Source organism: Ornithodoros turicata, chromosome 1 (assembly GCF_037126465.1).
Source record: "Ornithodoros turicata isolate Travis chromosome 1, ASM3712646v1, whole genome shotgun sequence".
In the NCBI taxonomy this organism is placed as follows: Eukaryota; Metazoa; Arthropoda; class Arachnida; order Ixodida; family Argasidae; genus Ornithodoros; species Ornithodoros turicata.
In genome coordinates, this window is record NC_088201.1 from 79602104 (window position 1) to 79612694 (window position 10591).

At 43.2% G+C, this 10591-nt stretch overlaps 1 long non-coding RNA gene across 1 annotated transcript; it reads right to left on the reverse strand.

Annotated features, from left to right (window-relative positions):
- Positions 1-5813: 5813 nt before the first annotated feature.
- LOC135401420 (uncharacterized) lies at positions 5814-9672 on the reverse strand. Its single transcript, XR_010424812.1, has 3 exons — positions 9481-9672; positions 9226-9378; positions 5814-6019 (listed from the first exon to the last, which is right to left on the reverse strand). It is a non-coding gene; the product is annotated as an uncharacterized LOC135401420 (long non-coding RNA).
- Positions 9673-10591: the final 919 nt, after the last annotated feature.

The following is a 10591-nucleotide window of genomic DNA, read 5'->3' on the forward strand; positions in this document are numbered from 1 at the left end:
TCATCTCCAGGTGACATAGATAATTAGAAAACGATTTTTTTCCATCCAGTGATTCGGCGATTTTTCCATGGAACGGCAGTCTAGCAACACTGTGCTTCACGTCACCGGTAGTCTTCTCGAGCGCGCGCTTTTCTGTTTCTTCTGCTTCGTTCTGTTCTATCGTTGGCGAGTACTTTGCGTGATATTTTTCATTATAAATTCCTGTGCCGTCAGTGGCAGAGGAAAGACGTTCACCGAGCGGAATGGTTGGGACAATGTGTTGCGCTAAAGGCTGCAAAAGCAAGCACCCGACGACGCCCGATGTTTCGTTCTTTCACTTTCCGAAAGACAGTGATTGTTTTCGTCAGTGGGTGGCCGCTATTCCGCCGAAAACGAGGAGTTGGCATCCGACAACTCACAGCAGACTTTGCTCCAAACACTTCAGTCCCAATATGTTCGATCCCTCGACCGAACTCATGTTCAATATGGGCTGCAGCAACAAACGGCGATCTCTCGTGCCCGGCGCCGTGCCCACGATTTTCGGAAGGCATATGGAACTACCTGCGCGTGCATCGTACGACGAGCAAAGGCGGAAAGAGGTGAGGTTAATTTGTAATGTGTGTTCACAAACTAAAATTTGCTAATTTTGTGTGCAGCTTGTCGACGAAGCACTCAGTGCGTACGAGCTGAGCACACCCACAGTGCCTGCAAACACGGATGCGGAAGATCACTTCAGTGCCGAATGTGGTGAGTGCAGCATAAGTTTGCAGTTGGAAGAACACTGTGAATGAGTGTTCTTGATGCTGTTACGTTTCGTGTTCACTTAATTGCATTGTATTCGCTATTGGCTTCGCTATCACGAAATACACTGAACGTATTTCGCAGATATCGGTGGAGTCATTTGTGACACTGGTGGCGATGTGGAGACAGCACCGTTGTCCCCACCTGCTACTCAGGTAGTGTCACCTGTGTTACCCAGCCCAGTCAGGCCAACATACACGGAGCATGGAACACAAACTTTGGAGAACAGTGGTAAGATTTCTTTGCTTTTCATAGGAATATGGATAGGGATACTATCTGCAAATTTACTTTTCTTGATTAGTTCCACAAGTCATCGTGCAAACACGACCGCCTCCTCAGCTCAGTGACGCATCTTGTCAGACAGAGCCAGTTCTATTCTATGACGACGTGCGACGCACTTCAACTCCAGTTTTTGATGGTCCCATCCTCCCTCCTGATGGTCCCGTCATCCATGATGTTGTCCCCATGAATGATGTCCCCATGAATGATGTCCCCATGGATGATGTCCCCATGGATGATGGTCCCCATTCTGATGATGAAGACAGCATGGCAGAGTAGGTCTATGTACACTTATACCGGATTGTATTTTCTGTGTTCATGCAGCCCATTTCTGAATGCATAAGTGTACGTATATTGACTGTACACTGATTTTGTGCAGGATGTTGGATCCTAATGATGCTAGCTACGTTCCAAACCAGACAGATGGGTATGGTACTTTTCAATGTCACATTTGTACATGGGTAGGTATGGTACTAATGGTATTTCCTCATTATGGAATTTTCATAGGACATTGGAGTCGTCATATTTTGAAGCCCCGCTTGAGGCCCCACTTGAGGAACCTGATCTGCTGGAACTGTAAGTGCACTACTCGTTTGCTTTGTGCACTGCAGTTACACAGATGCACATGTCATTCAGGTTGGGTACAAGGAAGTAATCATTTATATGCTGAAGTACACACGAAGGAACAGACACATGTGACATGGTTCCAGTGTTTCAATTCCGTTAGCCTTCCCACCCACTTCTGCATCATTTCTAAAAAGCTATTCAGAATTAGCATGCTAAGTCAACTAAATTTATGTTGCTGAACCCTTTCCAGTTTAACCTCATTTCCACACTTCGCAACAAGTTCACTAGCCGCAATAGAGTCAATGCCTCACCCAGTCTATATAATCAAAAGGGAACATTGTGGTCAAAACAGAGCACTTTAAAGTAGAGTATTTAGAGTACAGTTCAGGAATTTAAGCATTGTAGACAATAACATATTTCATTTGCAAGATTCATTGACAAATGGTTCAAACAATAAAGTATATCTTCTGTTATTCTTATCATTTGAATACAGTTTAGGTGTTGCAACACTATGCATTGTTTACCCATGTGTTTGTGTTTACTCTCTCTGCTTCACATATTTGTGATATGGAGATCCATCAGCCCATATACAAGCTGCTTATTAAGAATTTCCTTGTAACCCTTGTAATGCATATTTCTCCAGGCCTCCCAATGCCGACACTGATGAGCAGCCAAGCTGCAGTGCAGAAGATGAGGATGATGAGAACAGGTACACTGACTTGTCTGTACTAGGGAGTGAGAGCATTTGTTGCTTGATTCAAATGAAATCTTGCATGTTAACATAAGCTGGAAACAAGCTGAGAAGGATATGTTCCCAGTGCAGAACATATCCTCAAACACAACCACCTTTGTAGTGGAGATAAGGGAGCAACTTCTAGTGAGGTGACCAGTTAAAAAAAGGAAAAAAAAAGTTGAATGTTGATCTAAGCTTGAGGTAGATGTGCTTTGGCCATTGAGTGTTGTTCGATAAACATTTTTGCATCGAGCGAGTTACATTACTAATTACGAGAATGATCCCATTCACATTATAATAGAGACATTATTGTAATGTACTGGTGACAGTGAAAATCATGCCAGCTATATTGAAGCCTTATACTTATGATGTCCTAATTTCAGGTTTGAAAGCGTACCTGACTCCAAAGGCCTGAGGGAGAACTTTTACATGGTTGCAGAATCTAACCTCCTTGACCTGCACCGCATCTGCCCAACGTGCCTGACAGACCAAAGAAAAGTCAGCCTCAGCTGCAAGGGATCCTTGCTGCGTGCAAGTGTCACATGCAAAAACGAACACACAAGAGTGTGGCATAGCCAGCCGCTTTTGGGTGCTAAGCCAGTAGGGAATGTCCTAATGTGTGCTGCCATTTTATTTGCCGGGTGCTGTCCAACAAAAGTGCTCCGCATGTTTGACTTCCTACACCTGGCGAGCATCAAGAAGACACAGTACTACAGAATGCAGCACTGCTACCTTTTCCCTGCAACTAATGAGGTGAATAATGAGGTGACATTAGGGTTTCTGCTGATGAATGTATTATCCATAAACTGGTCCTTACAACTCTCCAATCTGGCTTCAAGAAAATCAACCCATGGTGAGACAAATGGTTAGCAGTAAATACTGACAAATGTAGCAGAATATCCTTTACACGATCCCAAATCCGCTTACACTCTTATCACATGGGTCCCCATGCTCTCCAACATGTTGGCTCCCATAAATATCTTGGTCTATGCATTACTTCCAAAATGTCTTGTTCTCTCCAAATCTCCCATATCTTACTGAGTGCCAACTGCAGCCTCGGATATCTACACTATAATTTCTGTTAGCTCATAATCACTCTAAAGCAGATAGTCATTGAGTGCCACTTATATTTCCGGTGTGTCCAGATCTCGTTATTTCGGATAACACTTGCAGTATATTTTGTCCATTGTGGTATCCTTCGTAACATTGTGAAATTTATTATCTGCTCGTCCTGTATGACATTTCCTGTCTAAGTACTTATTGATGTATACTTGTGTCCCATTGCGATAGGTAATGCCCTTGCAGCGCCCTAAACGTATCATCCAAAATAAATAAATATACTTCCTTTTCAGCGTATTTGCGTTATTTCTGCATGCTAATGAAAATACATTTCTTTTAGGCGTGGCTCTCTGAGCAACAGGCACTCATCCAGAGGGTGAGGGGCAGAAAACTAATGTTAGCTGGAGATGCTCGGTGTGACTCTCCAGGCCACAACGCGCTCATGGGGACATACACTCTACTGGAGACATCCGTCAACAAGATATTACACTTTGAATTGATCATGGTATGTGGAAATAACCACATAACTGACAAAAATGTGATTTGGTCTCTTGTGTAATCACTAGAGGGAGAGAAACTCTACTAATATAAAAACATACGTTCCAGTCTCCACAGGTTGTCTACAGCAACAACATGGAAAAGAAAGGACTTGAGCAGGCCTTGGCATTTCTTGATGAACATGAACTGTCCACGGACCTGCTTGTCACTGACAGACACACTGGTGTCAAGGCTTTCTTGAAATCAAAGCACACCAATATTCGTCATCGTTTCGACGTCTGGCACGTGGCAAAGGGTAGGGATTTATCTCTACATTAGTGTTTCTTGACAGATATGGTTTGGTACAGTACAACATAATTCGAAAATTTTAGGTATAAAGAAGAAAATGCTGGCAGTAGCAAAATCAAGGCACCATCGAGATGTGGCCCTCTGGTGTGAGAGCATTGTTAGACACCTGTACTTGTGTGCACGAACAAGTGGGGACAGTGGAGAAGAGCTGCTCGCAAAATGGGTGTCCGTCATCCGTCATGTTGTGAATGTTCACACCCACCCTAATCCTCTTCATCCGGTGTGCTACCATGGTGATATCGGGGACAGACTGTGGCTGCGTGAAGGTAACTCCCTGGTTCACTGTTATACTATCTACTTCATATGCTTCGTATATATGCTTTCCTCTTGCACTTGAGATGAGCCATTCTTGCGAAGGGTCTCCAATAGTCTTTTCATACACATAACATACCGGGTGTTTCAGTTAAATCCCCGGGCTAAATAATTCGCGAACGGGTGCACCAATCCACGAACTTTCTTTTTTACAAGTATCTGTCCGATACCACCTACAAGCTGCACACCGTGTGAATGAGTGGGAGGCGCTCATTATTAAAATAAAAATGCAAATGAGTTTCGTAAAAAAGCGTAACTTCTGAAGCAGGACGCTGTCGGCATTAAAATGGGTACTACCCCTTTTGAGAGCGTCAATGGACACCTTTTAGAGAAAAATCTGCCACCGAAGCGGGTCATTTGTTGCAGTAATTAATTGGTTTCGGTTTACGTATTTTTGTCGCGGCTGGTCGCGGCGCAGCCCAAAAGGACGCTCTTTCACTCCCTTATCCATCAATAAATTACGTCCTTACATTAATGAATTACACCAATGAATTACACCAATGAAATACTTCCTTTTGCGCTTCGCCGCGACCAGCCGCGACAAAAATACGTAAACCGAAACCAATTAATTACTGCAACAAATGACCCGCTTCGGTGGCAGATTTTTCTCTAAAAGGTGTCCACTGAAGGTCCCAAAAGGGGTAGTACACATTTTAATGCCGACAGCGCCCTGCTTTAGAAGATACGCTTTTTGACGAAACTCATTTGCATTTTTATTTTAATAATGAGCGCCTCCCACTCATTCACACGGTGTGCAGCTTGTAGGTGGTATCGGACAGATACTTGTAAAAAAGAAAGTTCGTGGATTGGTGCACCCGTTCGCGAATTATTTAGCCCGGGGATTTAACTGAAACACCCAGCATACCGCAATCAGTGTACATTTTGTGGTACGCACAATCATAAAATGTTTGTGGTATGGGCTGTCTGGTACATTGCCACGCCAAAATTCTTCATACTATTTGTTTTATAACCAATGAAGTGTGTTTTGCAAGCATATGTGTTCTCGTCAGCCATTCATCATGTGCGTTGTGTAGAACTTTGTGTGTGTTAACTTTTTCTTTCAGGTTCAGACACATTCAGGAAACTCCACGACATCATTATGGCGAAGAGTCTTCTCGCTGACATCCCTAGGCTTTCACCACGAGAGCAAACGTTCGGCTTGGAAGCATTCCACGGACTGCGGATCAATTTTGCGCCAAAATCACGGAGTTACTCATTTGAAGGCATGAAAGCAAGGTAATAATTCAAAGTGTTATTGTTTATTTCTTATAATATATTATGAGTAATACAACAGTCTCTTATACCACATAATCTTCAAAGGACACAAATCACTGCCTTGCACTACAACTACAACTCCGACCGGGTAGTGCTGCAGAATGATGATGGGAGCAACAAGTGCCGTCTCAAGCCATGTAAGCCAAGGAAGCAGTGGGTCGTTGTTCCCTTGAAAGAAGCAACATCATATGGTTAGTCAATTTGTGAGATGCAAACGTATCCACATAATTTATTGGACTTTCTAATTCAAAGTAATCATCATTTTAATATTTCTCCCTAGGTTATGTTGATAACCTGTTTGACCATGTCGTGAGGTGCCTGGAAAAGTGGCCATCCTATGACGCTGCTGAAAGGTCCAACCCTCGAGTTTCTATGCCAACACTCTGCAGCTCATATGGTGAAAAACCAAGTCTAGAAGATGCTGCCAAGGCACATCGTTCAAGGTTCAGCACAGACGCAGACTGCTCCTCGTTTGAGTCAGCCTAAAGGATTAGGTATTATAGGTCATACATTTCTTTTCAGTATATTTATTTTTGCCAGCAGTGTAACGGATATTACAAGATGCAAAATTACTCTTCAGCAGCCTTGGAAATGCAGAAGCTCAAGCAAACCAGCGAGGAGATGCTAAGGGAAGAGTCTGGGAGATTTCGAGCAGAGGCTGTTCTACTTGGGCTTCCCTCCCAGCCTTTCCACTGGCATGGTATTTAAAGGGTTAGGGATGACATGTTAATGGGTGTTACAGATGGGTCATTTGACCCATGTCAGAATATTTTTGTTGTTCAACAGGGTGTCTACTGAATTGGAGCCTTGAAGTTTACTGACTTTTCCCTATTTTCACTGACTATTGCAAGCAAATATCCTGACCAAAAACAAGTGGGAGCGTCATGGCTGCTGCTATATTTTAGTGCAGATCCCTCATAAAAGAGATCACTACTCGGTTGCCCTACTTTTCTGCCTTGAGCTTGTCGTACTGACGGTTTGCTACTTGCGGCAACGTTGCAGCAGCGTGGTTGCTCAACCATTGGTTGGCAATCGCAATTTGTCGTGCATCGTCACAGCTCTTGTTTTAGACTTTCTCTGATTTCAGATGCCTTCTGGAAATCCCCTGACTTTTCCAGTCATATCCGAATTCCCTCATAACTTCTGGTTTTCCAGGTTGCTTGGTAGACACCCTGTTCAAAAACTTTGTTTCAGTCCAGTGTGAGGGCCTTGCAGTGGAATTCGGTTAGAAAGGAACCTGGGTAATCTCATTGTCAAAGTGTACTGCAGAGTTCTAGTGTGTGTGCGAAGGACCTTGTTTTCTAGGGACCATATAAAAAAATTGGCATACATGGGTGAAACTTCGTGGACTTTTCATGGTGCTTCATGTGCAAAGGCCCCTGTGGGAAAACTGCTATTACATTGCATGGCATGCTGGTATGGTCACATTCACCTGCTGGCCTGCTTGTTTGTCTGGGTGGTGATTGCCTTCCAAGGGAGCAGTACATCTGTAGTGTAGAGTTCGTGTAGGTGTACTTCGTCAATTGAACCTCTGTATGCAATAAGGGGATAAGTTGACTTATCTCCTTTTTACAATTTTTGCTGCGTTCACATCTATATTCCAGTATGCACCTATGAATGAAAATTTAGGACCGTATTGTGATTTGCTGGCCTGCTACAGCATGGTGAAAAACGGGAAATGCATGTATGTCAATGGGACGGACAATCAGACCAGGCCCCTGTTCTCGGTTTGTTGTACTACGAGGGGAGACCCAAAAGAAACCGGAATTATTTTCTAAAAAATTGTGTTTTTATTGTTGCATGCTCTAATTTCAAACACCTTCAAAGTAATCTCCCCGGTTTCTTTTGGGTCCCCCCTCGTATTTCTTTTCCAAGGAGCATTGCTGTAATGCTATCTAAATGCTAAAAAAATAGAACGCAAATGTTGCTTCCACATTGCACGTTGCAGGAGCATCGTAAAGTGGATAGTAACATTGGCCCACTTTTGTGGGCCAATATTTTGGTACCAAATGTTTTGGTAATATTACAATAATGTTAACGAGTGTTGCAAAACTTTCCTCTCTAGTGCAATATTGCTTCAATGTCACGGCAACAATGTGTGCTACTAGGGATATTTAATTGTTTGTACTAGAGTTTCTGGGTTGGCTATATTATGATCAGACTCTGGTGTGCGAAGGTCAAGAGTGTTTGTTTATTGTGCTTATGTTGTGTTCGATTGTAGCAAGATGTGGTGCTAATGTTTGAACTCCACTGCAACAACATTCATGCAGCATGTGTACACATTTTCATTTTTCGATGCGTGTGAAGCCAGATTTTGGAGATCTGTATTGTCATCGAGCAGGAGAGCGACCTATGGGGGTAGACTTCATTGGGGGGGACCGCTTGAGCATATCACCAGATCAAGCATATACTTAAACACACACTGTTTGGATACTTTTAAGTATAGCGAGGTGTAAAATATTTGTAACAGGGACAATGATGCATCCTTGCAATTAACATATGTATCTACAATGAGTCAAGCATACCAATCAACATTCCTAACATCCCTTCCTGTCAGGTACCATGTTTTGAAGTCAGGCTTGTGCTACATAGGATATATTAACTGCGAGGAGTGCACAAGAACCCCTCTCAAAAGACAGTATGAATTTGTTTCCCGAAATGTTGTATTTTGGTTCCAAGAGACATTGCTGTAACACTGTCTAAATGTTGCAGAAATACAACGCAGATGTTGCCTCCACATCGTATTTGGTGTAACGCTGTCTCTGTATTGCAGAAACAGAAGACAAATATTGCCTTCATATTGCATTTGCACTGAACTTATGCGGCTGTAATACAGTCTCAATGTTGCAGAAATACAACACACATGTTGCGTGCACATTGTATCTGTGTTGGAGAAATATGGCTTTAACACCGTCTCTATGTTGGAGAGGCATAACGCAAGCGTTGCTTCCATATTTTATTTGCATTGACGGAATATGGTTGTGACGCTGTCTCAATGCTACGGAAATCTTATCCAGCATCGTTACTGGAAAAAATTTTCAATGGGACGTTATCCGGGTTCGCACAATATTTGCGCTAACGGTTCCACAACGGTCTTGCAAAATATTGTGCTACGATAGGGTACGAATGAGTAATGTTGCTCGAAGGTGACTGAGGAACATTGAAACACTGTTCCCTAGCAACACTAGAGAAATATTAAGCTGTCACATTGCGAGAATAACGTGAAATGGATAGTAACATTGGCCCACTTTTGGCAATATTATAACAATGTTAACAAATGTTGCAAAACTTTGCTCCACGTGGGACGACATTTGGATAGACAAATGCAGATGCACAGCCTAAACCTCAATGTGATACACTGATGTGATGCATACCTCTATACCCAAGCAAAGTGGGTGTATGCAGTTGAGGGGAAGGCTTCTCGTATCCGCCTTAGGGCACAGCCTGGAATTCGGCGTCTGTTGCCCTTACCGAGGCCACCCCAAATGCAGTACACAAATTCCCTGTACGCTGTAAACCGGAGGACACTGCATGGACAAAAATAAAATACCTATACATATTGGTACTTCTCTACATTACTCTCTCATAGTTCCCATGCATCATGCTAAATAACTGCAAACCCTACATACCGATGCATGTAGTCAATGCTGCTATCGTCGTCTCCACATCTCTCCATATAGATAGGGCAGTCTGCCCTCAGCACTCGTGAGCGCATTTCGAGCTGCTTTCTATGCAGACAAAGCATGGAGAACAACTCATGTTCTGTGATGCATTCAATCACTTCTTCATCACACACGGCTGAAACCTCATCTATTTCTTGGCAGCACAGGTTCTCATCGTCTTCCATTGGACGGCAGCGGCCACATGAGCACCTAAAAATGCAGTGCATGCAAAAACAGTACATATGCTTACTGAGTGACTTATTGGTTGTGTTGTAAAGCTTTCTACAAAATATAATATCTATGCAATCCTAGGCAATAACATGTGTAACATATGTACAATTGTTTGTGTGAATATTTCATAAAAGTTTTGCCCACTGAATTGATAGTCTGTTACCGTGTGTCCCATTTCTGCAAGCAAGTTTGTGAGCACTGCCAAATAAATGTTAATTACATGTGTAACGCCCGAGGCTCCCTTCCAGTTGTGCTGGACTGGGAGGCCCCTCCTGCACCCCATCTAACCCCAAAGGGGGACAGGGTCACAAACTGCTTGGGGACCCCAAGAACGGATATGGGAAGTGTAGTTGCTTGCTGAGTGCAACAGAATAAACCCGTATTCTTCGCGTGACTCTCTCGTCTGTTGTCTCCTTCGTCACATATATGTCCTTGTAGCTTGCAAAATATTCTTGAAGTAAACTTTTGCAAAATGCATATCATAAAGAATAACAGTAAAAACGCACATCATACTGCTAAGCATTACTTGCTAAGCAAGCATGTATGCTGCAGAGCATCAACTCACACAATCGCCCGAACGGTGCCGCTGTCTGGTTATGCAATGAACTTCCAAAATACACCGAATTCAAAATCTTGGCGGAAGCACTCCCCACGTGCAGTCAGCATGCCACTGTGCGCTTGTTAATGTGTGTGTGTGTCTCGGCTGAAAGACTGCACTGGTGGATGGGCTAGGATCGCAGCGTGCAGTCGTACCAAGTATCGTGCATTGTTCGTACGAATTCACGAACCCTCACACTATACACTATAGTTTCAGTTTTATTAACGTCGCCCGCAACAAAAGAAATGT